The sequence below is a fragment of the Oncorhynchus masou genome, chromosome 9 (assembly GCF_036934945.1).
Source record: "Oncorhynchus masou masou isolate Uvic2021 chromosome 9, UVic_Omas_1.1, whole genome shotgun sequence".
Lineage (NCBI taxonomy): Eukaryota > Metazoa > Chordata > Actinopteri > Salmoniformes > Salmonidae > Oncorhynchus > Oncorhynchus masou.
Window position 1 is genome coordinate 65,322,996 of NC_088220.1, and position 27,293 is coordinate 65,350,288.

General features: G+C 44.1%; 1 protein-coding gene across 3 annotated transcripts in view; it reads left to right on the forward strand.

Annotated features, from left to right (window-relative positions):
• Positions 1-27,293, forward strand: part of LOC135546484 (cell adhesion molecule 1-like) — a 212,033-nt gene that overhangs the window by 755 nt on the left and 183,985 nt on the right. The gene's annotated exons all lie outside the window — the stretch shown is intronic.

Below are 27,293 nucleotides of genomic sequence, written 5' to 3' on the forward strand. Positions count from 1 at the left end.
ACCGACAACATACTGTACCTCCTTACTATTATCCTATTATACACATTGACAGTTAGAGCTTGTCTACATATTATTTCCCGCGAATGGGATACTAACGGACCCAGAAATCTGTTGAATTACTGGATTACAAGGAATTGAAATCGTGCCCGACTGTTCCTGCTATTTGTAGGCTACATAGACTGAGGTGCGCTGATACGGTGCACGCACTAGTCTACACGGTAAATGATGTCCAGAACCAATGTATCAATCTCTACCCAGCAGCAGTCAGTCCCGCCCGTATAATTTCATATAGTAAACCTCAGACACTGTAGCCAAAAATATGTTCATAATCTTTTAATTTACCCTACTGTTTTAGTGTGGACAGTAGCCTAAAATGTATTTTTTTTGTCTCATGATCTGTCGCTAATATGCAGTCTATTTATAATATTTTTAATATATATTATATATATTATTTTTAATGATGACCATAACATTCTTTACAGGTCTCTTATGTTGTTCAGATGAAGCCTTTCATTTTCCCAACTCAAAATCAACAGGTCTCTGTGTGTGTTTTTACACGTGTGTTTGTGTGTGCGGGTGCATGGGTGTGTGCATTTGTGTGTGCGTGTTTGTTGGATGGATGGATGTTTGGGGGTGATCTAATCAGGATTCCACATGTGGTTACTCAGAAGCCTACCCAAACTAAAGCAACATGGCTAAAGAAACACAGTGCCTTCAGAAAGTATTCCCACTTGTTCAACATTTCCTACAAACAATATCCCATAATGACAAAGCAAAAACATGTTTGAAGAAATGTTTGCCAAATTTATTGAAAATGAAATACAGAAATATCTCATTTACATAAGTATTCACACCCCTCAGTCAATACTTTGTAGAAGCACCTGTGGCAGCGATTACAGCAGTGAGTCTTTCTGAGTAAGTCCCTGGGAGCGTTCCACACCTGGATTGTGCAATATTTTCATTATTTTCAAAATTCTTCAAGCTCTGGCAAATTGGTTGTTGACAATTGCTAGAGAGCAATTTTCAGGTCTTGCCATAGATTTTCAAGTAGATTTAAGTCAACACTGTAACTTGGCCACTCAGGAACATACACTGTCTTCATGGTAAGCAACTCCAGTGTAGAATTGGCCTTTTGTTTTAGGTTATTGTCCTGCTGAAAGGTGAATTTGTCTCCCAGTGTCTGGTGGAAAACAGACTGAACCAAGTTTTTCTCTAGGATTTTGTCTGTGCTTAGCTCTATTCCGTTCTTTTTCATCCTGAAAAACTCCCCAGTCCTTAACGATTACAAGCATGGATTTGCCCCAAACATAACACTTTGTATTCAGGACAAAAAGTTAATTGTTTTGCTACATTTTTTTGAAGTAATAATTAAGTGGCTTGCAAACAGGATGCATGTTTTAGAATATTTGCATTCTGTACAGGCTTCCTTCTTTTCACTCTGTCATTTAGTTTAGTAACTATAACGTTGTTGATCCATCCTCAGTTTTCTCCTATCACAGCTATTACACTCTGTAACTGTTTGTCACCATTGGCCTCATGGTGAAATCCCTGAGCGGTTTCCTTTCTCTCTGGCAACTGAGTTAGGAAGGACACCTGTATCTTTCCATGGGAGTGCTCGGAACTTATTATGTGTCACGTTCTGACCTTTATTTCCTTTGTTTTTGTCATTATTTAGTATGGTCAGGGCGTGAGTTGGGGTGGGCAGTCTATGTTTGTTTTTCTATGATTTGGGTATTTCTATGTTTCGGCCTAGTATGGTTCTCAATCAGAGGCAGGTGTCATTAGTTGTCTCTGATTGAGAATCATACTTAGGTAGCCTGGGTTTCACTGTGTGTTTGTGGGTGATTGTTCCTGTCTCTGTGTTTGTTTGCACCAGATAGGCTGTTTAGGTTTTCTCACGTTTATTGTTTTGTATTGTTCGTGTTTATCTTTTTTATTAAACATGAATCAATATAACCACGCTGCGTTTTGGTCTGCCTCTCCTTCACCACAAGAAAACCGTTACATTATGTGACTTGTTAAGCAAATTTTCACTCCTGAACTTATTTAGACTTGTCATAACAAAGGGGCTGAATCCTTATTGACTGAAGACATTTTAGCTTTTCATTTTTCATTAATTTGTAAAAATTTAGAAAAAACATAATTCCACTTTGACATGATAGTGTACTGTGTGTAGGCCAGTGACAAAATAACTACATTTAAACCATTCAGGCTATTGACAGCGGAGTCAATCACCACCTTCCGGAGACACCTGAAACCCCACCTCTTCAAGGAATACCTAGGATAGGATAAAGCAATCCTTCTCACCCCCCCCCCTTAAATGATTTAGATGCACTATTGTAAAGTGGCTGTTCCACTGATGTCAGAAGGTGAATTCACCAATTTGTAAGTCGCTCTGGATAAGAGCGTCTGCTAAATGACTTAAATGTAAATGTAAACACAATAAAATGTGAAAAATGTCAAGGGGTGTGAATACTTTCTGAAGGCACTGTACATGTATAGGTAACATAGTAAACTACAGGCTTTCGCTTGACAACTGTTGAATGGAGTGTAGTCTGCATTGAGTAGTGGTTGAACACCATTCACTGTATTTTAGAGCTGCGCTCTCTGTCACCATTAATTTAATTAACCTCTCTCTCTGTGTTAAATGCCTAAATGCATCCAAAATACACAATAGCTTCCAATACAATATCCCAAGTGGTGCAAGATTTGAAGATTATAGTCTGGCCTAGCAAAGCTTTACAGTTGTAACAAAACCCACATATTGTTAGGACCATCATCAAATCCAAGTTGGCGTAGCAGTCAGACGTCTTGTCGTGTCGTGTCCCTTGTGTATATCGTTTTTTTTACATATTTTTCTTCGCATCTTTTAAAACATTTTGCTAAACCTCAACATCTAAATACTCTCCTGCAACCCGCCTCACCCAATGTAGCGTGGATCTGCTTTTTTTTCTAAAGTATTTATATTTACTTCGGATCCGGAACCCCTCAACTGATGATCCAGATGAAAATGTTCCGTTTGCGGTGGGAATCCGGGGATAAAAATAATAGGTCCGTTATGCTCTTGTTAGAGTCGCGTTGTTCGAACTGGCGAGAGCTTTCTGAGCTAAAGGTTAGCTGATGACCGCTAGCAATGGTTTGCTGACTGACAGCTGGTAGTTGGCTGGCTAGCTTCAGTTGAGGGGTTCCGGATCCGAAGTAAATATAAATACTTTAGAAAAAAAGCAGATCCATGCTACATTGGGTGAGGTGGGTTGCAGGAGAGTATTTAGATGTTGAGGTTTAGCAAAATGTTTTAAAAGATGCGAAGAAAAATATGTAAATATTCAGAGTTTGTTCTGTTAGGTGACCTAAACTGGGATATGCTTAACACCCTGGCAGTCCTACAATCTAAGCTAGATGCCCTCTGGCCCTCCAGGTGTATTTGGCCCTCCAAATACACCTCCGTTGTCTTCAACCAGGATCTCAGCGATCACTGCCTCATTGCCTGTATCCGCTACGGATCTGCAGTCAAACGACCACTGTGAAGTCCATGGAGAACAAGAGCACCTCCTCCCAGCTGCCCGAGGCTAGGTAACACGGTCACCACCGATAAACTAAATAAGTACTGTGCAGCCGTCTTCATCGACCTTGCCAAGGCTTTCGACTCTGTCAATCACCATATTCTTATTGGCAGACTCAGTAGCCTCGGTTTTTCTGATGACTGCCTTGCCTGGTTCACCAACTACTTTGCAGACAGAGTTCAGAGTGTCAAATCGGAGGGCATGCTGTCCGGTCCTCTGGCAGTCTCTATGGGGGTGCCACAGGGTTCAATTCTCGGGCCGACTTTTTTCTCTGTATATATCAATGATGTTGCTCTTGCTGTGGGCGATTCCCTGATCCACCTCTACGCCGACGACACCATTCTGTATTCTTCCGGCACATCCTTGGACACTGTGCTATCTAACCTCCAAAAGAGCTTTAATGCCATACAACACTCCTTCCGTGGCCTCCAACTGCGCTTAAACGCTAGTAAAACCAAATGCATGCTTTTCAACCATTCGCTGCCTGCACCCGCACGCCCAACTAGCATCACCACCCTGGATGGTTCCGACCTAGAATATGTGGACATCTATAAGTACCTAGGTGTCTGGCTAGACTGTAAACTCTCCTTCCAGACTCATCGGAAGAATCGGCTTTCTATTCCGCAACAAAGCCTCCTTCACTCACGCCGCCAAACTTACCCTAGTAAAACTGACTATCCTACCGATCCTCAACTTCGGCGATGTCATCTACAAAATAGCTTCCAATACTCTACTCAGCAAACTGGATGCAGTTTATCACAGTGCCATCCATTTTGTTACTAAAGCACCTTATACCACCCACCACTGCGACCTGTATGCTCTAGTCGGCTGGCCCTCGATACATATTCGTCGCCAGACCCACTGGCTCCAGGTCATCTACAAATCCATGCTAGGTAAAGCTCCGCCTTATCTCAGTTCACTGGTCACGATGGCAACACTCACCCATAGCACGCGCTCCAGCAAGTGTATCTCACTGATCATCCCTAAAGTCAACACCTCATTTGGCCGCCTTTCGTTCCAGTTCTCTGCTGCCTGTGACTGGAACGAATTGCAAAAATCGCTGAAGTTGGAGACTTTTATCCCCCTCACCAACTTCAAACATTTGCTATCTGAGCAGCTAACCGATCGCTGCAGCTGTACATAGTCTATCGGTAAATAGCCCACCCAATTTTACCTATCTCATCCCCATACTGTTTATATTTATTTACTTTTCTTCTATTTTGCACACCAATATCTCTACCTGTACATGACCATCTGATCATTTATCACTCCAGTGTTAATCTGCAAAATTGTAATTATTTGCCTACCTCCTCATGCCTTTTGCACACAATGTATATAGACTCTCTTTTTTTCTACTGTGTTATTGAATTGTTAATTGTTTACTCCATGTGTAACTCTGTGTTGTCTGTTCACACTGCTATGCTTTATCTTGGCCAGGTCGCAGTTGCAAATGAGAACTTGGTCTCAACTAGCCTACCTGGTTAAATAAAGGTTAAATAAAAAAATAAAAAAATAAAAAATAGTTAACCAGGCTTGGTAGGATAACATTTAGACAGTGGCGATTTTAGCATGTAAATCTTTGTGGAGCAACAACATAAAAAAGTGGGATGCATGCAGCAAAGCCACCTCACTACACAACACAACACTAAACAATACATTAATTGCACTATACCACTGCTACGCCTGGCTATCAGTGGAGCCTTGTCTGGCAGCAAAACAGTTAATTCAGCCTCATTTACTACCTTTAAAAAAACATAGCTGATATGGCTGACTTGCTCAAACGAATGTGGTTTCTACTGACAATTGAGATGTACAAACTATGGCATAAAGGGACGACAAGTGGATAAGAGGCAATCTATAATTTCGATTAAGACATTAATGAGCGAGCTAGGATGTACGTAGTCAATATAACTATATGTTCAACACTTTTGAAATGTACAGCCGACAGAATTCAGGACATGGGCCGTTCTTACAGTGTTCTCCCTGTACACCAAGTCAGAACCGTAGGATAAATAAAGGGGGCATATGAGATGAAAGCTCCTACATTATTCAATGATTACATTTCTCAAAAACATATTATAGGCTACATGTGCACCACCAAGTCAGAACAGTAGGGAAAATAGACCAAATCATTAGGGTGAGGCTCATGGGCTACTAACAGCTAACTACACAACATACACCTGTATTACTTTCTTAGCTACAGTATACATATCTCCCTGGAATATTACATAATTTATGCAGCACCATACAGGACATTTTTGGACTCACCTTGTTGTGCTGTGCTCACTTGAACAGGAAGGTGGCGCGGTGGTCCTTTATGAGCAAAGTCTGGCATTCTCTGGATTTATCGTGCATTCAAAGCAACTGGGAAATCGGCAAAAAACAAGGTTGAATCATGATGACGTCATTGATCTTCAAGTTATAGCTCTAGAAAGACGACAGATTTATAATTTTGAGTTGGATGAAAGTTCAAAATGTATTTTCCCAGTCGTAGCTCGTTTATTCCCAATTTCCCAGTTGTCTTGAACTCACTGAAGTCAAGTTTTCACAGTCAATTTTTATTTATTTTTTATTTCACCTTTATTTAACCAGGTAGGCTAGCTAAGAACAAGTTCTCATTTGCAGCTGCGAACTGGTCAAGATAAAGCAAAGCAGTTCGACAGATACAACAGCACAGAGTTACACATGGAATAAACAAACATACAATCAATGATACAGTAGAAAAGTCTATATACAGCACGTGCAAATGATGTAGGATAAGGGAGGTAATGTTCCGAGTTAACAGTTGAGTTAACAGTTGTTTTGAGCACGGCACAAATCAAGCTTCATTGACAGCATGGCCAATGTTGAATGTTTCATTTTATCTACATTTTATCTTCTTCTTCTTCATATGACAAGGATTGAAAAGGATTTGCCAGTAGATTGTCGACTTGATTCATGATGATGACTACTAGTTACGATTTAGAAAGTATGATGTTGACATGATCAGTCCAATCAAAGCTACTGGACATATAACGTGATTTGACGTAATTTTATCTGTGGCCAATGACCATGAGCCTTCTTGGATGGGCACTTCTAATGTAACTCTATGGCAGCACCCAAGGGGCTAGAATTTTCTAGCTCTACCCTTAGACTTGGCGGTGACGTATTGTCCCCATGAGTGACAGAACACTGAGCCAATCACAGCGCAACACTCTGTATTTTCTGCTGGCTTGCCCCACCACCACCGAAAGCACTGAGCAAGGCTGAAACACCTGCATTTTGGAGCTGCCTTACTCAAGAAAATGAAAAACATTTACATTTACATACATTTAAGTCATTTAGCAGACGCTCTTATCCAGAGCGACTTACAAATTGGTGAATTCACCTTCTGACATCAGTGGAACAGCCACTTTACAATAGTGCATCTAAATCATTTAAGGGGGGGGTGAGAAGGATTACTTTATCCTATCCTAGGTATTCCTTGAAGAGGTGGGGTTTCAGGTGTCTCCGGAAGGTGGTGATTGACTCCGCTGTCCTGGCGTTGTGAGGGAGTTTGTTCCACCATTGGGGGCCAGAGCAGCGAACAGTTTTGACTGGGCTGAGCGGGAACTGTACTTCCTCAGTGGTAGGGAGGCGAGCAGGCCAGAGGTGGATGAACGCAGTGCCCTTGTTTGGGTGTAGGGCCTGATCAGAGCCTGGAGGTACTGCGGTGCCGTTCCCCTCACAGCTCCGTAGGCAAGCACCATGGTCTTGTAGCGGATGCGAGCTTCAACTGGAAGCCAGTGGAGAGAGCGGAGGAGCGGGGTGACGTGAGAGAACTTGGGAAGGTTGAACACCAGACGGGCTGCGGCGTTCTGGATGAGTTGTAGGGGTTTAATGGCACAGGCAGGGAGCCCAGCCAACAGCGAGTTGCAGTAATCCAGACGGGAGATGACAAGTGCCTGGATTAGGACCTGCGCCGCTTCCTGTGTGAGGCAGGGTCGTACTCTGCGGATGTTGTAGAGCATAAACCTACAGGAACGGGCCACCGCCTTGATGTTAGTTGAGAACGACAGGGTGTTGTCCAGGATCACGCCAAGGTTCTTAGCGCTCTGGGAGGAGGACACAATGGAGTTGTCAACCGTGATGGCGAGATCATGGAACGGGCAGTCCTTCCCCGGGAGGAAGAGCAGCTCTGTCTTGCCGAGGTTCAGCTTGAGGTGGTGATCCGTCATCCACACTGATATGTCTGCCAGACATGCAGAGATGCGATTCGCCACCTGGTCATCAGAAGGGGGAAAGGAGAAGATTAATTGTGTGTGTCTGCATAGCAATGATAGGAGAGACCATGTGAGGTTATGACAGAGCCAAGTGACTTGGTGTATAGCGAGAATAGGAGAGGGCCTAGAACAGAGCCCTGGGGGACACCAGTGGTGAGAGCGCGTGGCGAGGAGACAGATTCTCGCCACGCCACCTGGTAGGAGCGACCTGTCAGGTAGGACGCAATCCAAGCGTGGGCCGCGCCGGAGATGCCCAACTCGGAGAGGGTGGAGAGGAGGATCTGATGGTTCACAGTATCGAAGGCAGCTGATAGGTCTGGAGGGATGAGAGCAGAGGAGAGGAGTTAGCTTTAGCAGTGCGGAGTGCCTCCGTGATACAGAGAAGAGCAGTCTCAGTTGAATGACTAGTCTTGAAACCTGACTGATTTGGATCAAGAAGGTCATTCTGAGAGAGATAGCGGGAGAGCTGGCCAAGGACGGCACGTTCAAGAGTTTTGGAGAGAAAAGAAAGAAGGGATACTGGTCTGTAGTTGTTGACATCGGAGGGATCGAGTGTAGGTTTTTTCAGAAGGGGTGCAACTCTCGCTCTCTTGAAGACGGAAGGGACGTAGCCAGCGGTCAGAACATGTTTGTATGTGGCTTTATTCTCAATTATATATATATATTTCTTTACATTGTTTACAAACTGACATGTGACACGTATTAATGCCAAAATAACAACCAAAACAGGCAAGCTCCCCCATAAAAAATGTGGGGATCACGATGACGGGTTGCCACTGCATTTAGATATGTTTTTATAGTGAGAGTAGAGCACCAAAGAGAAGGGCAAAGTCGGACTAGATCTTGCTTAGCTGATCTAGGCTTGGCAGGTGCTTATTTGACCTCAAGCCTGGTTGGTTTTTACCTCAAAGGAAAGATAAGTAGCGATACAAAAATACAAGTTTAAAATGACTGTTGAAGGATCTTGTAAATATTGTTTGGAATAATCCATCTCTTACAGATACATTACTCAAGGTGAGAGATGGATTGGCTCATCCTCCTCTCTGATAAACCGCTGAGATAAGATGCGGAATGTAAAAAAAGGGTTTGTTTGAACCCTATAACATTCTGTATTTCTCCATGTGTCCCTCCAGGCGTTCCTAATTCTCTCCAGGGGTCCTCTATCTCTCCAGGGGATTATTCTATCTCTCCAGGGGATTATTCTATCTCTCCAGGGGTATCCTCTGTCTCTCCAGGGGGTTCATCTATCTATCCAGGGGTTTCCTCTTTCTCTCCGGCGGTGGATCCTCTATCTCGCCATGGGGGTTCCTCTATTTCTATCTCTGCAGGTGGTCCCTCTATCTCTCCAGGGGGTTCCTCTATCTCTCCAGGGGGTTCATCTATCTCTATCTCTCCAGGGGGTTCCTCTATCTCTCCAGGGGGTTCATCTATCTCTATCTCTCCAGGGGGTTTATCTATCTCTCCAGGGGGTCCCTCTATCTCTCCAGGGGGTTCCTCTATTTCTCCAGGGGGTTCCTCTTTCTCTCCAGGGGTGGTTCCTCTATCTCGCCATGTGGGTTCCTCTATTTCTATCTCTGCAGGGGGACCCTCTATCTCTCCAAGGGGTCCCTCTATCTCTCCAGGGGGTTTATCTATCTTTCCAGGGGGTTCCTCTATCTATCCAGGGGTTTCCTCTATCTCTCCAGGGGGTCCTTCTATCTCTCCAGGGGATTCATCTATCTCTCCAAGGGGTTCCTCCATCTCTCCAGGGGTTTATCTATCTCTCCAGGGGGTTCCTCTATCTCTCCAGGGGGTCCCTCTATCTCTCCAGGGAGTTCCTCTTTTATAGTACATATCCGTTGTGATCTGATCATGGTATTTCAGACGGTTGCATAATGCTTCTTTATTGTCAGCTCCAGCTCAGTCATCAGCGCTGAATGATGGTGAAATGGATCAATAGAAGCTGTCATGGAGCCTTAGGCAGGCCTGTACTGCTTTTGGTGTGTTTCTCTGAGAAACAAAGGAAACATACACTTGTTATGGTGCTTATGTTTGCCATACAGTTTGCTATGTGTGACATGGATGGTGATTGAAGATGGCTGTCCGAGTGCTGTTGAAGGGTTTGGCTTTGAAACAGAGTGATATAAGGCTGCTGCACTGTATTCTGTCTGTGTGCTGCGTCATCACCCTCATACTTCACAGGCCTTGGTAACTGAACTGGCATCTACTGGGCCAGTTTCAATAGAATATATGGTCCTGTGTTCTTCACGTATCCTGAATACAGCGGTTTAACAGTGCTGTTGACTGTTGGGGCCAGTGTACTGATCTGGTCCACTTAACTTGTTCTGTATGCTCATAGAAGATTTGATTGATAAGTAATAAGTACAGGCCCATTGATATCCGGTGGGTACTGTGGTTGGAAAATTGCACAGCTCTCACAGCCTGCAGTGAAATGCACTTATCCTGTTTCAAGTCAAATTTAACACCCAAGCTAATGGCCCATTGCCAGCTAGTGAAATATTTCATTGCTTATACTCTGGGCTCACTACATCATTTGTAACAATAATATACTCTTCTATTTAAAGAAATTGAATTTATAGCTCATTAAATTTACATTAGATTCTGCTTAATAAGCCTCACCCTAATTGCTATAGATAATGCTAGATAATGCAGGATATTACTTGATATGGTGGCAGCAAACAATGTTACTCTTAGGGAAGGGAAGGCTGAGACATGGCAGCTCTTCTCAGTACAACTTGAGAAATAGAGAAGATCCAGTAGACACTGTTGACATCCATAAGAAAATCAGCTACTGCAGTTTTGTTAGTCATTAGTGTCTGATGGAAGACAGCACATTTCAAGCTGTGTGGGTAGTTCTGTCTGTTTCAGACTCAAATTCCGTGCGTGTCCACACACCTTCTTAAGTGAGCTCTTGCTGACCTGTCCTCTGTACAGGGTTGTAGGTAGCCTAGTGTTTAAGTGTTGGGCCAGTAACTGAAAGGTTGCTGGTTCAAATCACCAAGCCTACTAGGTGAAAAGTCTGTTGATGTACTCTTGAGCAAGGCACTTAACCCTAATTGCACCAGGATAAGCAAGTCTGCTAAAATGTGAAGGAAAGCAGAGGATTTAGCTGAAGTGTGATTAAGGGCTGCAGTGAGGTTCCGCTGTTGTATTTGTCTTCAAGTCAAACTGGGTGAAGGCATGCAGCTAAAGAGGGGTGAGAGGTCAGAAGAGATGGCCTTTGGCTATGTCTGGTGGTGCCTGCAGAATGTCTCTCCATCACTGACCTTGTATAGTTTTTCAACCTTTCAAGACTACTAGGATGCATCCCAAAAGTCACCCTATTCCCTTTATATTGGACTACCTTTCAAATAGTGCGCTATATAGAGAATAGGGTGCCATTTGGGACAAACACATAGTCCTCCCTTCAAGCCCTCAGCAGGGGAACACAATACAACTGTCTGTGTAAAATAGCCTTTTGCTAAATAAACATGTGTTAGGCCAAGGTCAAAGGGCAGGGAGAGGGGAATTGTTGACATCCTATGGACTTTAGAGTTATTTGTGGATGGAATACGAATCAGACCTCCCACCTTTTCGTCAAAGGCATTTTCACTATAGAGAACGCTGAGTTGTCAATGAATGAAGAATGCTGAAGATAGTGCTGCAACAACAATGTTGGCTGTTGAACTTAAGTGTAGTAAACAGTCAAATAGCAGTAAAGGACTGGTGGCGGGCCATTTGATGAGTGTGAGGACAGAGTGCTTCATTCATGCCAGTGTTGTGATAATGAGGAGGAGGAGTGGTGTCGGCTGGTATGAATATGACATTGTTCTCTCTGTGCCCTGGATCTGAGGGTCCTCACTGCATTGTTCACATTGCCTGGCTATGACTGTGTGAATCATTTCCATGATAAGAAAATGAAGAAGCAATATTGTTGTTTAGGAAGGCATAGAGTGCACATTAGCATGCCTCATGGAGCAATCACAGCACACCATTAAGAGAGACTGTGGACCAGTCGCCGGCTCACAGCACAGCACCTCGTGAATGGAGACATGGGACAGTTTTAATGCAGAACAGAACCGAGTCTATGAACAGACATGGCACAGTCCCTAGCATGCACAGAACTAGGGCTGACCCCACTTATTCGACTGGACGATTGTTTGGTCGATAGGCTGTTGGTCGGCCAAGATTTTATTTAGTCGAACATCAGCAAATATATATATGTTTTTATGGCACAGAAGACACCTGTCTTATTTACATCCATCTCAGTGAACTAATCCATTGCAGAGGCCACTGGGAAGGCACAGTTCAAGAAGAAGGGGAGTGTCACTGAGATGCAGAATGCACATCTCTCTCCAGAATGTGCTCTTTCCCACCAATTTGTGCACATTCATTGTTTCATAACTTCATTCTGTGAATTGTTTGCATTTGATTGTTAGTTTCTATCAATTCCCCATTGTATACACTACATGGCCAAATGTATGTGGACACCCCTTCAAATTAGTGGATTCGGCTATTTCAGTCACACCCGTTGCTGACAGATATATCAAATCTAATCAAAACAGCTATGCAATCTCCATAGACAAACATTGGCAGTAGAATGGCCCTTACTGAAGAGCTTAATGACTTTCAACGTGGCACCGTCTAGGATGCCACCTTTCCAACAAGTCAGTTCGTCAAATTTCTGCCCTGCTAGAGCTGCCCCAGTCAAATGTAAGTGCTATTATTGTGAAGTGGAAACATCTAGGAACAACAACGGCTCACAGAATGGGACAGCCGCGTGCTGAAGCGTGTAGCGTGTAAAAATCGTCTGTCCTCATTTGCAACACTCACTACCAAGTTCTAAACTGCCTCTGGTAGCAAAGTCAGCAGAAGAACTGTTCGTTGGGAGCTTCATGAAATGGATTTCCATGGCCGAGCAGCCGCGCACAAGCCTAAGTGGTGTAAAGCTCGCTGCCATTGGAATCTGGAGCAGTGGAAACATGTTCTCTGGAGTGATGAATCACGCTTCACCATATGGGTTTGGCAGATGCCAGGAGAACGCTACCTGTCCGAATACATAGTGCCAACTGTACAGTTTGGTGGAGGAGGAATAATGGTATCGGCGCTGTTTTTCATGGTTCGGGCTTGGTCCCTTAGTTCCAGTGAAGGGAAATCTTAACACTGCAGCATACAATGACATTCTAGACGATTCTGGCAACAATTTGGGGAAGGCATATTCCTGTTTCAACATGACAATGGCCCTGTGCACAAAGTGAGGTACATTCAGAAATGGTTTGTCGAGTTCGGTGTGGAAGAACTTGACTGGCCTGCACAGAGCCCTGACCTCAATCCCATAGAACGCCTTTGGGATGAATTGGAGTGCCGACTGCAAGCCAGGCCTAACTGCCCAACATCAGTGCCCGACCTCAGTAATGCTCTTGTGACTGAATGGAAGCAAGAACCCGCAGCAATATTCCAACATCTAGTGGAAAGCCTTCTCAGAAGAGTGGAGGCTGTTATAGCAGCAAAGGAGGGACCAACTCCATATTAATACCCATGGTTTTGTAATGAAATGTTCGATGAGCAGATGTCCACATACTTTGGGCCATGAAGTGTATATCACCAGTAGTACATTTACCGTTCATTCCTATCATTTCGAATCTACAATGTTTGTTTGGTTACTGTAATGTCTGTTTATGCATTCAATATACAGTAACTGCAGAATCTGCTAAAGCCTGTAGGAGCAGGAGGAGAATGGTCGGGGCAGGTGAAGTGTTTTATTCCTGGTTATGTTGATCTCTGGCTCCTTCGAGTCATTTGTGTCTTATTTCATTCAACCGTGATCTTAAAGCAACAGACAAGCTGGTATGGTGTGTCTATATATGGAAAAATACACATTTAAAAATGTAGACCAATCGATTGGCCGACCAAGATTTTTTAAAATCTGAGTACCGTCCAGAGTTTCCAAAAAGGTACATTTTAGCTAGTTGCAGGTGGAAATGTTGATATTTTTCAAACAAATGTTCTTGGAAACTGCACAGCTTGCATGCAGTTTATTTAACCAGCCTCACAGAGAGCAAGTGGAACAATTCAGAAACCATGACAACAGCTGAGAAGCATCCCCATCTCTAAGACTACATAACTGTTGATCAGTGTGGTGGATAGAAGACCTTCAGCTTTCTGTGCGGGAGAGAGTTACTAATCGATAATCTATACAGATCTAGCTTTCTGAATGAGAGACTCAGCCGATCAATAAATGTACAGATGCTGCCAAAGGAGAGGAGAGTAGGGCTGGCTGGGTAACTGGGAATACTGTATTCAACGGATCTGATAAATAGTCAAGAATGCCAGGTCATCAGATTGCCTCAACTTAATCTAATTGGAGGAAGTAAATGGGTGAGACTCATCAACATCTGTTTGCTCTGCCCTCTCCGCATCAACAGTCACGCTGCAGTCACTCCCCATCGGCCATGGTTAAGTGATGTGGTTTGCTTAGCAGATGCTTTCGCCCAGATTGACTCAAATGGCAGCCACATTATCCACTTACACAGCTGGATGCGACTGGACGTTTTGTAGGGCAACGGAGGGATGTCCCACCTGCCATCAGAATCAGTGGCCCTCTGGAAACCTGCCCAATCCACTGAACTAGTCGACTGGTTGACTGAGTCAGTAAGACGAGGGTGTTCAGTAATGGCTGCCTGTTGCCTACTGACTTCCTAATCTGACATCTGCATGGTGTTAGTTCACCCTATTGACAGTCATTTAGCAACAGTCTGTTAGCAACTTAGTCAAACACCTGATTTTCTGATCACATACACTACACGACCAAAAGTATGTGGACATTTGCTCATCCAAGATCTCATTCCAAAATCATGGGTATTCATATGGAGTTGGACCCCCCTTTGCTGCTATAACAGCCTCCACTCTTCTGGGAAGGCTTTCCACAAGATGTTGGAACTAGAGGTCGACCGATTAATCGGAATGGCCGATCGGTATTTTTGTGGGGCCAGCTCTTTGTTCTTGGCCATAGTGGAGTTTGGAGTGTGACTGTTTGAGGTTGTGGACAGGTGTCTTTTATACTGATAACAAGTTCAAACAGGTGCCATTAATACAGGTAATGAGTGGAGGACAGAGTAGCCTCTTAAAGAAGAAGCTACAGGTCTGTGAGAGCCAGAAATCTTGCTTGTTTGTATGTGACCAAATACTTATTTTCCACCATAATTTGCAAATAAATTCATTAAAAATCCTACAATGTGATTTTCTGATTTTTTTTCTCATTTTGTCTGTCATAGTTGAAGTGTACCTATGATGAAAAATACAGGCCTCTCTCATATTTTTAAGTGGAAGAACTTACACAATTGGTGGCTGACTAAATACTTTTTTGCCCCACTGTATTGATTGCAATTGTTCCCGAATGAGTGAGCGTTCTTGTGTAAAGGATTGGCATTTCAATTGTTATGATTATCACTTTGTAGTGACTTCTTAGTCGACCCCCACTTCCCCTTTTGTCTAACAAGCTGCCATGCCGGTTTAGCCCACTAGGGCACATTTCATGTAACCACATTTACCTTGTTTGTTTGTTTATGCATTTCTGTGAATTACTTAGTTAGTAATAAATAAATGATTTAAGACAATTGATGTATGGATGACTCATAGTGAAGACTGGGTTCGTGCAGATAACCAACAATGTATGACGTTTTGAATGAGACTAACGTGAGGTACAGTAAATAATTCATTAATTCGAAGACTAATTGATCAGATAAAATATCTGAAAAGTTATTTTAGGAAATTATAACTTTGTAATCTGAATATTTTTCCTTGGTGCCCCGACTTCCTAGTTAATTAGTTACGTAATTAATCAGTTGATTGCGCAGTAACTAATTACAGAGAATCTTTTATAAAAACTATCAGTCTTCAGTTAATGATAGTAAAGACACGACACATGGCACATATTGCACTTTTACTTTCTTCTCCAACACTTTGTTATTGCATTATTTAAACCATATTAAACATGTTTCATTATTTATTTGAGGCTAAATTGATTTGATTGATTTATTATATTAGATTAATATAAGTGTTCATTCAGTATTGTTGTAATTGTCATTATTACAAATAAATAAATAAAAATCGTCCGATTAATCGGTAGCGGCTTTTTTTTTGGTCCTCCAATAATCGGTATCGGTATCAGCATTGAAAAATCATAATCTGTCGACCTCTAGTTGGAACACTGCTGTGGGGACTTGCTTCCATTCAGCCACAGAGCATTACTGAGGTCAGGCACTGATATTGGGCGATTAGGCATGGCTCACAGTCTGCGTTCTAATTCAGACCAAAGGCGTTCGATGGGGTTGAGGTCAGGGTTCTGTACAGGCCAGTCAAGTTCTTCACACCGATCTCGACCAACCATTTCTGTATGTGCCTCGCTTTGTGCACGGGGCCATTGTCATGCTGAAACAGAAAAGGGCCTTCCCAAACTGTTTTCTCAAAGTTGGAAGCACAGAATCGTCTAGAATGTCATTGTATGCTGTAGCGTTAAGATTTCCCTTCACTGGAACTAAGGGGCCTAGCCGAACCATGAAAAACAGCCCCAGACCATTATTCTTCCTCCACCAAATGTTACAGGTGGCACTATGCATTGGAGCAGTTAGTGTTGTCCTGGTACTCGCCAAACCCAGATTTGTCTGTCGGACTGCCAGATGGTGAAGCGTGACTCATCACTCCAGAGAACGCATTTCCACTGCTTAGGTTTGTGTGTGGCTGCTCAGCCATGGAAAGCCATTTCATGAAGCTCCCGACGAACAGTTCTTGTGCTGACGTTGCTTCCAGAGGTAGTTTGGAGCTCAGTAGTGAGTGTTGCAACCAAGGACATTGTTGCTCCTAGACGTTTCCACTTCACAATAACAACACTTACAGTTGACTGGAGCAGCTCTAGCGGGGCAGAAATTTGAAGAACTGACTTGTTGAAAAGTTGGCATTCTATTTTTTATTTTATTTCACCTTTATTTCACCAGGTAGGCTAGTTAAGAACAAGTTCTCATTTACAACTGCGACCTGGCCAAGATAAAGCAAAGCAGTGCGACACAAACAACGACACAGAGTTACACATGGAATAAACAAACATACAGTCAATAATACAATATAAAAAGTCTATATACAGTGTGTGCAAATGAGGTAGGATAAGGGAGGTAAGGCAATGCATAGGCCATAGTGGCAAAATAATTACAATACAGCAATGTAACACTGGAGTGATAGATGAGCAGAAAATGAGTGTGCAAGTAAAGATACTGGGGTGCAAAGGAGCTAAATAAATCAAATAAATAATAGTATGGGGATGAGGAGTAGGATGGGCTATTTAAAGATGGGCTATGTACAGGTGCAGTGATCTGTGAGCTGCTCTGACAGCTGGTGCTTAAAGTTAGTGAGGGAGATATGTGATTTTTGCAGTTAGTTCCAGTCATTGGCAGCAGAGAACTGGAAGGAGAGGCGGCCAAAGGAGGAATTGGCTTTGTGGGTGACCAGTGAAATATACCTGCTGGAGCACGTGCTATGGGTGGGTGCTGCTATGGTGACCAGTGAGCTGAGATAAGGAAGGGCTTTACCTAGCAAAGACTTATAGATGACCTGGAGCCAGTGGCTTTGGCGACGAATATGAAGCGAGGGCCAGTCAACGAGAGCATACAGGTCGCAGAGGTGGGTAGTATATGGGGCTTTGGTGTCAAAATGGATGGCACTGTGATAGACTGCATCCAATTTGCTGAGTAGGGTGTTGGATGCTATTTTGTAAATGACATCGCCGAAGTCAAGGATCGGTAGGATGGTCAGTTTTATGAGGCTACGTTTGGCAGCATAAGTGAAGGATGCTTTGTTTGCGAAACAGGAAGCCGATTCTAGATTTAATTTTGGATTGGAGATGCTTAATGTGAGTCTGGAAGGAGAGTTTACAGTCTAACCAGACACCTAGGTATTTGTAGTTGTCCATATATTCTAAGTCAGAACCGTCCAGAGTAGTGATGTTGGACGGGCCGGCAGGTGTGGGCAGTAATCGCTTGAAGAGCATGCATTTAGTTTTACTTGCATTTAAGAGTAGTTGGAGGCCACGGAAGGAGAGTTGTATGGCATTGAAGCTCGTCTGGAGGTTAGTTAACGCAGTGTCCAAAGAAGGGCCAGATGTATACAGAATGGTATCGTCTGCCTAGAGGTGGATCAGAGAATCACCAGCAGCAAGAGCGACATCATTGATGTATACAAAGAAAAGAGTCGGCCTAAGGATTTAACCCTGTGGCACCCCCATAGAGACTGCCAGAGGTCCGGACAACAGGCCCTCCGATTTGACACACTGAACTCTGTCTGAGAAGTAGTTTTGAGAAGCCAAGGCTGTTGAGTCTGCTGATAAGAATGTGGTGATTAACAGAGTCGAAAGCCTTGGCCAGGTCGATGAATATGGCTGCACAGTATTGTTTCTTCTCGATAGAGGTTATGATATTGTTTAGGACCTTGAGCGTGGCTGAAGTGCACCCATGACCAGCTCGGAATCCAGATTGCATAGCGGAGTAGATACTGTGGGATTCTAAATGGTCTGTGATTTGTTTGTTAACTTGGCTTTCGAAGACCTTAGAAAGGCAGAGTAGGATGGATATTGGTCTGTAGCAGTTTGGGTCTAAAGTGTCTCCCCCTTTGAAGAGGGGGATGACCAAAGCAGCTTTCCAATCTTTGTGGATCTCAGACGATATGAAAGAGAGTAATAGAGGTTGCAACAATTTTGGCGGATAATTTCAGAAAGAGAGGGTCCAGATTGTCTAGCCCGACTGAATTGTAGGGGTCCAGATTTTGCAGCTCTTTCAGAACATCAGCTATCTGGATTTGGGTGAAGGAGAAATGGGGGTGGCTTAGGCAAGTTGCTGTGGGGGGTGCAGGGCTGTTGACCGGGGTAGTGGTAGCCATGTGGAAAGCATTGCCAGCCATAGAAAAATGCTTATTGAAATTCTCAATTATCGTGGATTTATAGGTGGTGACAGCGTTTCCTAGTCTCAGTGCAGTGGATAGCTGGGAGGAGGTGCTCTTATTCTCCATGGACTTTACAGTGTCCCAGAACCTTTTGGAGTTTGTGCTACAGGAGGCAAATGTATGTTTGAAAAAGTTAGCCTATGCTTTCCTAACTCTGTGTATATTGATTCCTAACTTCCCTGAAAAGTTGCATATTGTGGGGGCTATTCGAGGCTAGTGCAGTACGCCACAGGATGTTTTTGTGCTGGTCAAGGGCAATCAGGTCTGGAGTGAACCAAGGGCTATATCTGTTCCTGGTTCTACATTTTTTGAATGGGCATGCTTATTTATGATGGTGAGGAAGCGTCCTCTACTGACGGAATGAGGTCAATATCCTTCCAGGATACCCGGGCACGGTTGATTAGAAAGAACTGCTCGCTGAAGTGTTTTAGGGAGTGTTTGACAGTGATGAGGCGTGGTTGTTTGACCGAAGACCCATTACGGATGCAAGCAACGAGGCAGTGATCGCTGAGATCCTGGTTGAAGACAGTGTATTTGGAGGGCAGGTTGGTGTTTACGGATTTGGCGTTGTACCTGGTAGGTTCATTGATAATTTGTGTGAGATTGAGGGCATAAAGCTTAGATTGTAGGATGGCCGGGGTGTTAAGCATGTCCCAGTTTAGGTCACCTAACAGCACGAGCTCTGAAGATAGATGGGGGGCAATCAATTCACATATGGTGTCCAGGGAACTGCTGGGGGCAGAAAGTGGTCTATAATAAGCAGCAATGGTGAGAGACTTGTTTCTGGAAAGGTGAATTTTTAAAAGTAGAAGCTCAAATTGTTTGGGCACAGACCTGGATAGTAAGACAGAACACTGCAGGCTCTCTCTGCAGTAGATTGCAACTCCTCCCTCTGTGGCAGTTCTATCTTATCGGGAAAATGTTATAGTTAGGGATGGAAATTTCAGGGTTTTTGGTTGCCTTCCTAAGCCAGGATTCAGACGTGGCTATGACATCTGGGTTGGCAGAGTGTGCTAAAGCAGTGAATAAAACAAACTTAGGGAGGAGGCTTCAAATGTTAACATGCATTAAACCAAGGCTACCAAGGCTTTTATGGTTACAGAAGTCAACAAATGAGAGCGTCTGGGGAATGGGCGTGGAGCTAGGCACTGCATGGCCTGGATTAACCTCTACAAAACCAGAGGAACGAAGGAGGAGTAGGATAAGGGTACGGCTAAAGGCTATAAGAACTGGCCGTCTAGTACGTTCGGAACAGAGAGTAAAAGGAGCAGGTTTCCGGGCACGGGAGAATAAATTCAAGGCATAATGTACAGACAAAGGTATGGTAGGATGTGAATACAGTTGAGGTAAACCTATGCATTGAGTGATGATGAGAGAGATATTGTCTTTAGAATTTTTTTTTTAACCAGGTGAGGTCACCACATGTGTGGGAGATGGAACTAAAGGGTTAGCTGAGGCGCATTGAGCAGGGCTTGAGGCTCTACAGTGAAATAAGCCAATAATCACTAACCAAAACAGCAATGGACAAGTCATATTGACATTAGATAAAGGCATGCGTAGCCGAGTGATCATAGTGGTCCAGTGAGTAGCTGGAGACATGGCGATTCAGACAGTTAGCAGGCCGGGGCTAGCAAGCTAGCAGAAGGCCTTAGAGGGACGTCGCGAAGGAAGAAGTCTGTTGTAGCCCCTTCGTGCTGTTACGTCGGCAGATCGGTCGTGATGGATCAGCAGGGCTCTGTGTGGTAAAAGGATCCAGGCCATTTGGCAAAATAGGTGTAGTGGCCAAATAATTTGTCCAATGGGCCTCTTCAGCTTACATTCTGATATGCTCTAGACAGCTAGCGGGCCGCGGCTAGCAGGCTATCAGATGGGCATTCAGCGGACGTTGCGACCGAGGAGCCAGTTGAAAAAACCCCTCGTGCAAATTACGTTGGTACTCCATCTTTACTAGATGCTGTTCTTCCACTAACCTCACTGCAACTCCCCTCCAAGTCTCCGACCACTACCTTGTATCCTTTTCCCTCTCGCTCTCATCCAACACTTCCCACACTGCCCCTACTCGGATGGTATCGCGCCGTCCCAACCTTCGCTCTCTCTCCCCCGCTACTCTTTCCTCTTCCATCCTTTCATCTCTTCCCTCTGCTCATACCTTCTCCAACCTTTCTCCTGACTCTGCCTCCTCAACCCTCCTCTTCCCTTTCTGCATCCTTTGACTCTCTATGTCCCCTATCCTCCAGGCCGGCTCGGTCCTCCCCCTCCCGCTCCGTGGCTCGATGACTCATTGCGAGCTCACAGAACAGAGCTCCGGGCAGCCGAGCGGAAATGGAGGAAAACTCGCCTCCTGCGGACCTGGCATCCTTTCACTCCCTCCTCTCTACATTTTCCTCCTCTGTCTCTGCTGCTAAAGCCACTTTCTACCACTCTAAATTCCAAGCATCTGCCTCTAACCCTAGGAAGCTCTTTGCCACCTTCTCCTCCCTCCTGAATCCTCCTCCCCCCTCCCCCTCCTCCCTCTCTGCAGATGACTTCGTCAACCATTTTGAAAAGAAGGTCGACGACATCCGATCCTCGTTTGCTAAGTCAAACGACACCGCTGGTTCTGCTCACACTGCCCTACCCTGTGCTCTGACCTCTTTCTCCCTCTCTCTCCAGATGAAATCTCGCTTCTTGTGACGGCCGGCCGCCCAACAACCTGCCCGCTCGACCCTATCCCCTCCTCTCTCCTCCAGACCATTTCCAATCACCTCGCTCATCAACTCATCCCTGACCGCTGGCTACGTCCCTTCCGTCTTCAAGAGAGCGAGAGTTGCACCCCTTCTCACACTCGATCCCTCCGATGTCAACAACTACAGACCAGTATCCCTTCTTTCTTTTCTCTCCAAAACTCTTGGCATGGCCAGCTCTCCCGCTATCTCTCTCAGAATGACCTTCTTGATCCAAATCAGTCAGGTTTCAAGACTAGCCATTCAACTGAGACTGCTCTTCTCTGTATCACGGAGGCGCTCCGCACTGCTAAAGCTAACTCTCTCTCCTCTGCTCTCATCCTTCTAGACCTATCGGCTGCCTTCGATACTGTGAACCACCAGATCCTCCTCTCCACCCTCTCCGAGTTGGGCATCTCCGGCGCGGCCCACGCTTGGATTGCGTCCTACCTGACAGGTCGCTCCTACCAGGTGGCGTGGCGAGAATCTGTCTCCTCGCCACGCGCTCTCACCACTGGTGTCCCCCAGGGCTCTGTTCTAGGCCCTCTCCTATTCTCGCTATACACCAAGTCACTTGGCTCTGTCATAACCTCACATGGTCTCTCCTATCATTGCTATGCAGACGACACACAATTAATCTTCTCCTTTCCCCCTTCTGATGACCAGGCGCATCTCTGCATGTCTGGCAGACATATCAGTGTGGATGACGGATCACCACCTCAAGCTGAACCTCGGCAAGACGGAGCTGCTCTTCCTCCCGGGGAAGGACTGCCCGTTCCATGATCTCGCCATCACGGTTGACAACTCCATTGTGTCCTCCTCCCAGAGATAAGAACCTTGGCGTGATCCTGGACAACACCCTGTCGTTCTCAACCAACATCATGGCGGTGGCCCGTTCCTGTAGGTTCATGCTCTACAACATCCGCAGAGTACGACCCTGCCTCACACAGGAAGCGGCGCAGGTCCTAATCCAGGCACTTGTCATCTCCCGTCTGGATTACTGCAACTCGCTGCTGGCTGGGCTCCTGCCTGTGCCATTAAACCCTTACAACTCATCCAGAACGCCGCAGCCCGTCTGGTGTTCAACCTTCCCAAGTTCTCTCACGTCACCCCGCTCCTCCGCTCTCTCCACTGGCTTCCAGTTGAACGCATCCGCTACAAGACCATGGTGCTTGCCTACGGAGCTGTGAGGGAACGGCACCGCAGTACCTCCAGGCTCTGATCAGGCCCTACACCCAAGCAAGGGCACTGCGTTCATCCACCTCTGGCCTGCTCGCCTCCCTACCATTGAGGAAGTACAGTTCCCGCTCAGCCCAGTCAAAACTGTTCGCTGCTCTGGCCCCCCAATGGTGGAACAAACTCCCTCACGACGCCAGGACAGCGGAGTCAATCACCACCTTCCGGAGACACCTGAAACCCCACCTCTTCAAGGAATACCTAGGATAGGATAAGTAATCCTTCTCACCACCCCCCCCCTTAATGATTTAGATGCACTATTGTAAAGTGGCTGTTCCACTGGATGTCAGAAGGTGAATTCACCAATTTGTAAGTCGCTCTGGATAAGAGCGTCTGCTAAATGACTTAAATGTAAATGTAAATGTAGTCCAGTCTTGATGGGTCGGCGGGGCTCCGTGTTGGCAGTAAAAGGGGTCCAGGCCAATTGGCAAAATAGGCATTGTAGCCCAAGGAGTGGCTGATGAACCTCTTCGGCTAGCCAGGAGATGGACGTAGCAAAGGCTAGCTCCAGGCTAATTGGTTCTTGCTTCGGGACAGAGACATTAGCCAGGAGTGGCCACTCGGATAGCAGCTAGCTGCGATGATCCAGGTGAAAAGGTTCAGAGCTTGCGGTAGGAATCCGGAGATATGGAGAAAAATATGTCTGATTTGCTCTGGTTTGAGTCACGCTGTGCAGATTGGCGAGCGTTGTCCAGGCTAAAGTTTAGCTGATGACCGCTAGCAGTGGCTACCTGACTACTAGATAGTAGCTAGTTAGCTGGCTAGCTGCTGTTGGGGGTTCCGGTTCAAAAGTAACAAAAATATCAGATCCATACCACATTGGGTGAGTTGAGGTTAAGACAAATATGTAAAAAAATATATGCAAAGAAAAAAATATATAAAAAGATCATATACACGGGACACGACAAGATGAGGACAAAGACGTTTGACTGCTACGCCATCTTGGATAACCTATGAACGGTGCCACATTGAAAGTCACTGAGCTCTTCAGTTCAGGCCATTCTACTGCCATTGTTTCTATATGGCGATTGCATGGCTGTGTGCTTGATTTTATACACCTGTCACCGTACTTTTGTAAATATACTGTTTTACTGATCATTTCTAATATCCTTTATGTTCTTCCATGATCATTGAGCAAGGAATTGGTCAATGAAAATTATTGTGAAGAATGTGAAAAGTCTTTTCACGAAGCCTTTTCAGGTAAATAGTATCTGAAGTAACATATGCCACTGATCTTCTCATCTCTGAAGAATGTTGTTTGGTTGAGTGCCTTCAACATGGTTCAGGTTATCAAGCAACCTACCAGGGTAGTTACAAACAGCACAGGAATGAAATCATCAACATGTATTGATCACATCTTTACTAATGCTGCAGAAATTTGCTTTAAAGCAGTATCCAAATCCATAGGATGTCGTGATCACAATCTAGTAGCCATAACTAGGAAAACCAAAGTTCCAAAGGTTGAGCCTAATATAGTGTACAAGAGGTCATAGACGTTTTTTAGTTATTCTTATGTTGATGAGGTAAAGAACATTTGCAGGTGTAACGAGTTTCTTCTAACTCCTCCTCTGACGAAGAGGTGGAACAAGGATCGGACCAAAATGCAGTGTGGTTAGTTAGATACATCTTTAATTAAGATGAAACACGAACAATACAAAACAACAAACGTGGAAAACCGAAACAGCCCTATCTGGTGCAACAAACACAGAGACAGGAACAATCACCCACAAACACACAGTGAAACCCAGGCTACCTAAATATGGTTCCCAATCAGAGACAATGACTAACACCTGCCTCTGATTGAGAACCATATCAGGCCAGACATAGAAATAGACAAACAAGACATCCAACATAGAATGCCCACTCAGATCACACCCTGACCAACCAAAACATAGAAACATACAAATAAACTATGGTCAGGGTGTGACAGCAGGTCTGTGGTGTGTATTGAGGAGCCAACAAAATGATTGTAAAAAAAGGTGAAATCCCCTTAGATTGATGAGGAATTGAAATATTGAATGGTTGAGAGGGATGAGGCAAAAGGTATGGCAAAAAAGACTGACAGCACAACCGATTGGTAAAACGTACTACAAATTGAGAAATCACGTGACTTAACTAAATAAAAAGACGATACTAGACTATGAAGCACACATAAATGATATATTGAATGATACTAAGGAGTTTGGAGCACCTTAAATGAAATTCTGGCCAAAAAGGCAAATTCGGCATCAACATTCATTGAATCAGATGGCTCATTCATCACATAACCCACTGATATTGCCAACTATTTTCATGATTTTTTCATTGGCAAGATTAGCAAATTTAAGCATGACATGCCTACAACAAACCCTGACACTACACATCCAAGTATAACTGATCAAATTCTGAAAGACAAGCATTGTACTTCTGAATTCCGTAAAGTGAGCGAGGAAGAGGTGAAAAAGTTATTGTTGTCTATTAGAGGTCGACCGATTATGATTTTTCAACGCCGATACCGATTATTGGAGGACCATAAAAGCCGATACTGATTAATCAGCCAATTTTTTGTTTTATTTATTTGTAATAATTACAATTACAACAATACTGAATGAAACTTATTTTAACTTAATATAATACATCAATAAAATCAATTTATCCTCAAGTAAATAATGAATCATGTTCAATTTGGTTTAAATAATGCAAAAACAAAGTGTTGAAGAAGAAGGTAAAAGTGCAATATGTTCCATGTAAAATATGTACCATGTAAGAAAGCTAACGTTTCGGTTCCTTGCTCAGAACATGAGAACATATGAAAGCTGGTGGTTCCTTTTAACATGAGTCTTCAATATTCCCAGGTAAAAGGTTTTAGGTTGTAGTTATTATAGGAATTATAGGACTATTTCCCTCTATACCATTTGCATTTCATTAACCTTTGACTATTGGACATTCTTATGGGCACTTTAGTATTGCCAGTGTAACAGTATAGCTTCCGTCCCTCTCCTCGCTCCTCCCTGGGCTCGAACCAGCAACACAACAACAATTAGCATGTGCTAACTAGCTAGCCATTTCACTTCGGTTACACGAGCCTCATCTCGGGAGTTGATAGGCTTGAAGTCATAAACAGTGCAATGCTTGACGCACAACGAAGAGCTGCTGGCAAAATGCACAAAAGTGCTGTTTGAATGAATGTTTACGCGCCTGCTTCTGCCTACCACCGCTCAGTCAGATACTTGTATGCTTAGTCAGATTATATGCCATGCAGGACACGCTAGATAATATTTAGTAATATCATCAACCATGTGTAGTTAACTAGTGATTATGATTGATTGTTTTTTATAAGATAAGTTTAATGCTAGCTAGCAACTTACCTTGGCTGACTGCATTCGCATAAAAGGCAGCCTCCTTGTGGAGTGCAACGAGAAAGAGGCAGGTCATTATTGCGTTGGACTAGTTAACTGTATGGTTGCAAGATTGGATCCCCCGAGCTGACAAGTTGAAAATCTGTCGTTCTGCCCCTGAACAAGGCAGTTAACCCAATATTCCTCGGCCGTCATTGAAAATAAGAATGTGTTCTTAACTGACTTGCCTAGTTAAATAAAGATTAAATAAAGGTGTAAAAAAATATATTTAAAAAAAACGGCAAATCGGCGCCCAAAAATACCGATTTCCGATTCTTATGAAAACTTGAAATCGGCCCTAATTAATCGGCCATTCCGATGAATTGGTCGACCTCTATTGTCTATCAACAATGACAAGCCACCGGGGTCTGACAAATTGGATGGAAAATCACTGAGGATAATTGCAGATGATTTTGCCACTCCTATTTGCCTATTTGGGCTCCCGAGTGGCACAGCAGTCTAAGGCACTGCATCTCAGTACAAGAGGCATCCCTACAGTCCCTGGTTCGAATCCAGGCTGAATCACATCATGCTATGAGAGTCCCATAGGGCAGCGCACAATTGGCCCAGCATCATCCGGGTTTGCTGGGGTAGGCAGTCATTGTGAATAAGAATTTGTTCTTGACTGACTTTCCTAGTTAAATAAAGGTTCAATAAAATAAATGTATTTCATTTAAGCCTACTAGAAAGTGTGTCTGCTCAGGCCTCAGTTACCTGTCTAACAGAACACAGAGGGTCTTCTTTATTGGAAGCCTCTCCAACATAATCCAGGTTGAATGGAATTCCCCAGGGCAGCTGTCTAGGTGCCTTACTTTTTCAATTCTTTACTCACACGATTAAAGCCAGTGTGTATGTTTGTGGATGACTCAACACCATACACGTCAGCTGCTACAGTGACTGAGATTACTGCAACACTTAACGAAGAGCTGCAGTTAGTTTCAGAATGGATGGCAAGGAATTGGTTTGTCCTAAATATTTCAAAAACTCAATGTATTGTTTTTAGGACATATCTTCCACTAAACCCTAAATCTCAACTGAATCTTGTAATGAATGATGTAGACATTGAGCAAGTTGAGGTGACTAAACTGCTTGGAGTAACCCTGTATTGTAAACTGTCATGGTCAAGACATATTGATACAACAGTGGCTAAGATGGGGAGAAGCCTGTCCTTAATAAAGCGCTGCTCTGCGTTCTTAACAACACTATCAA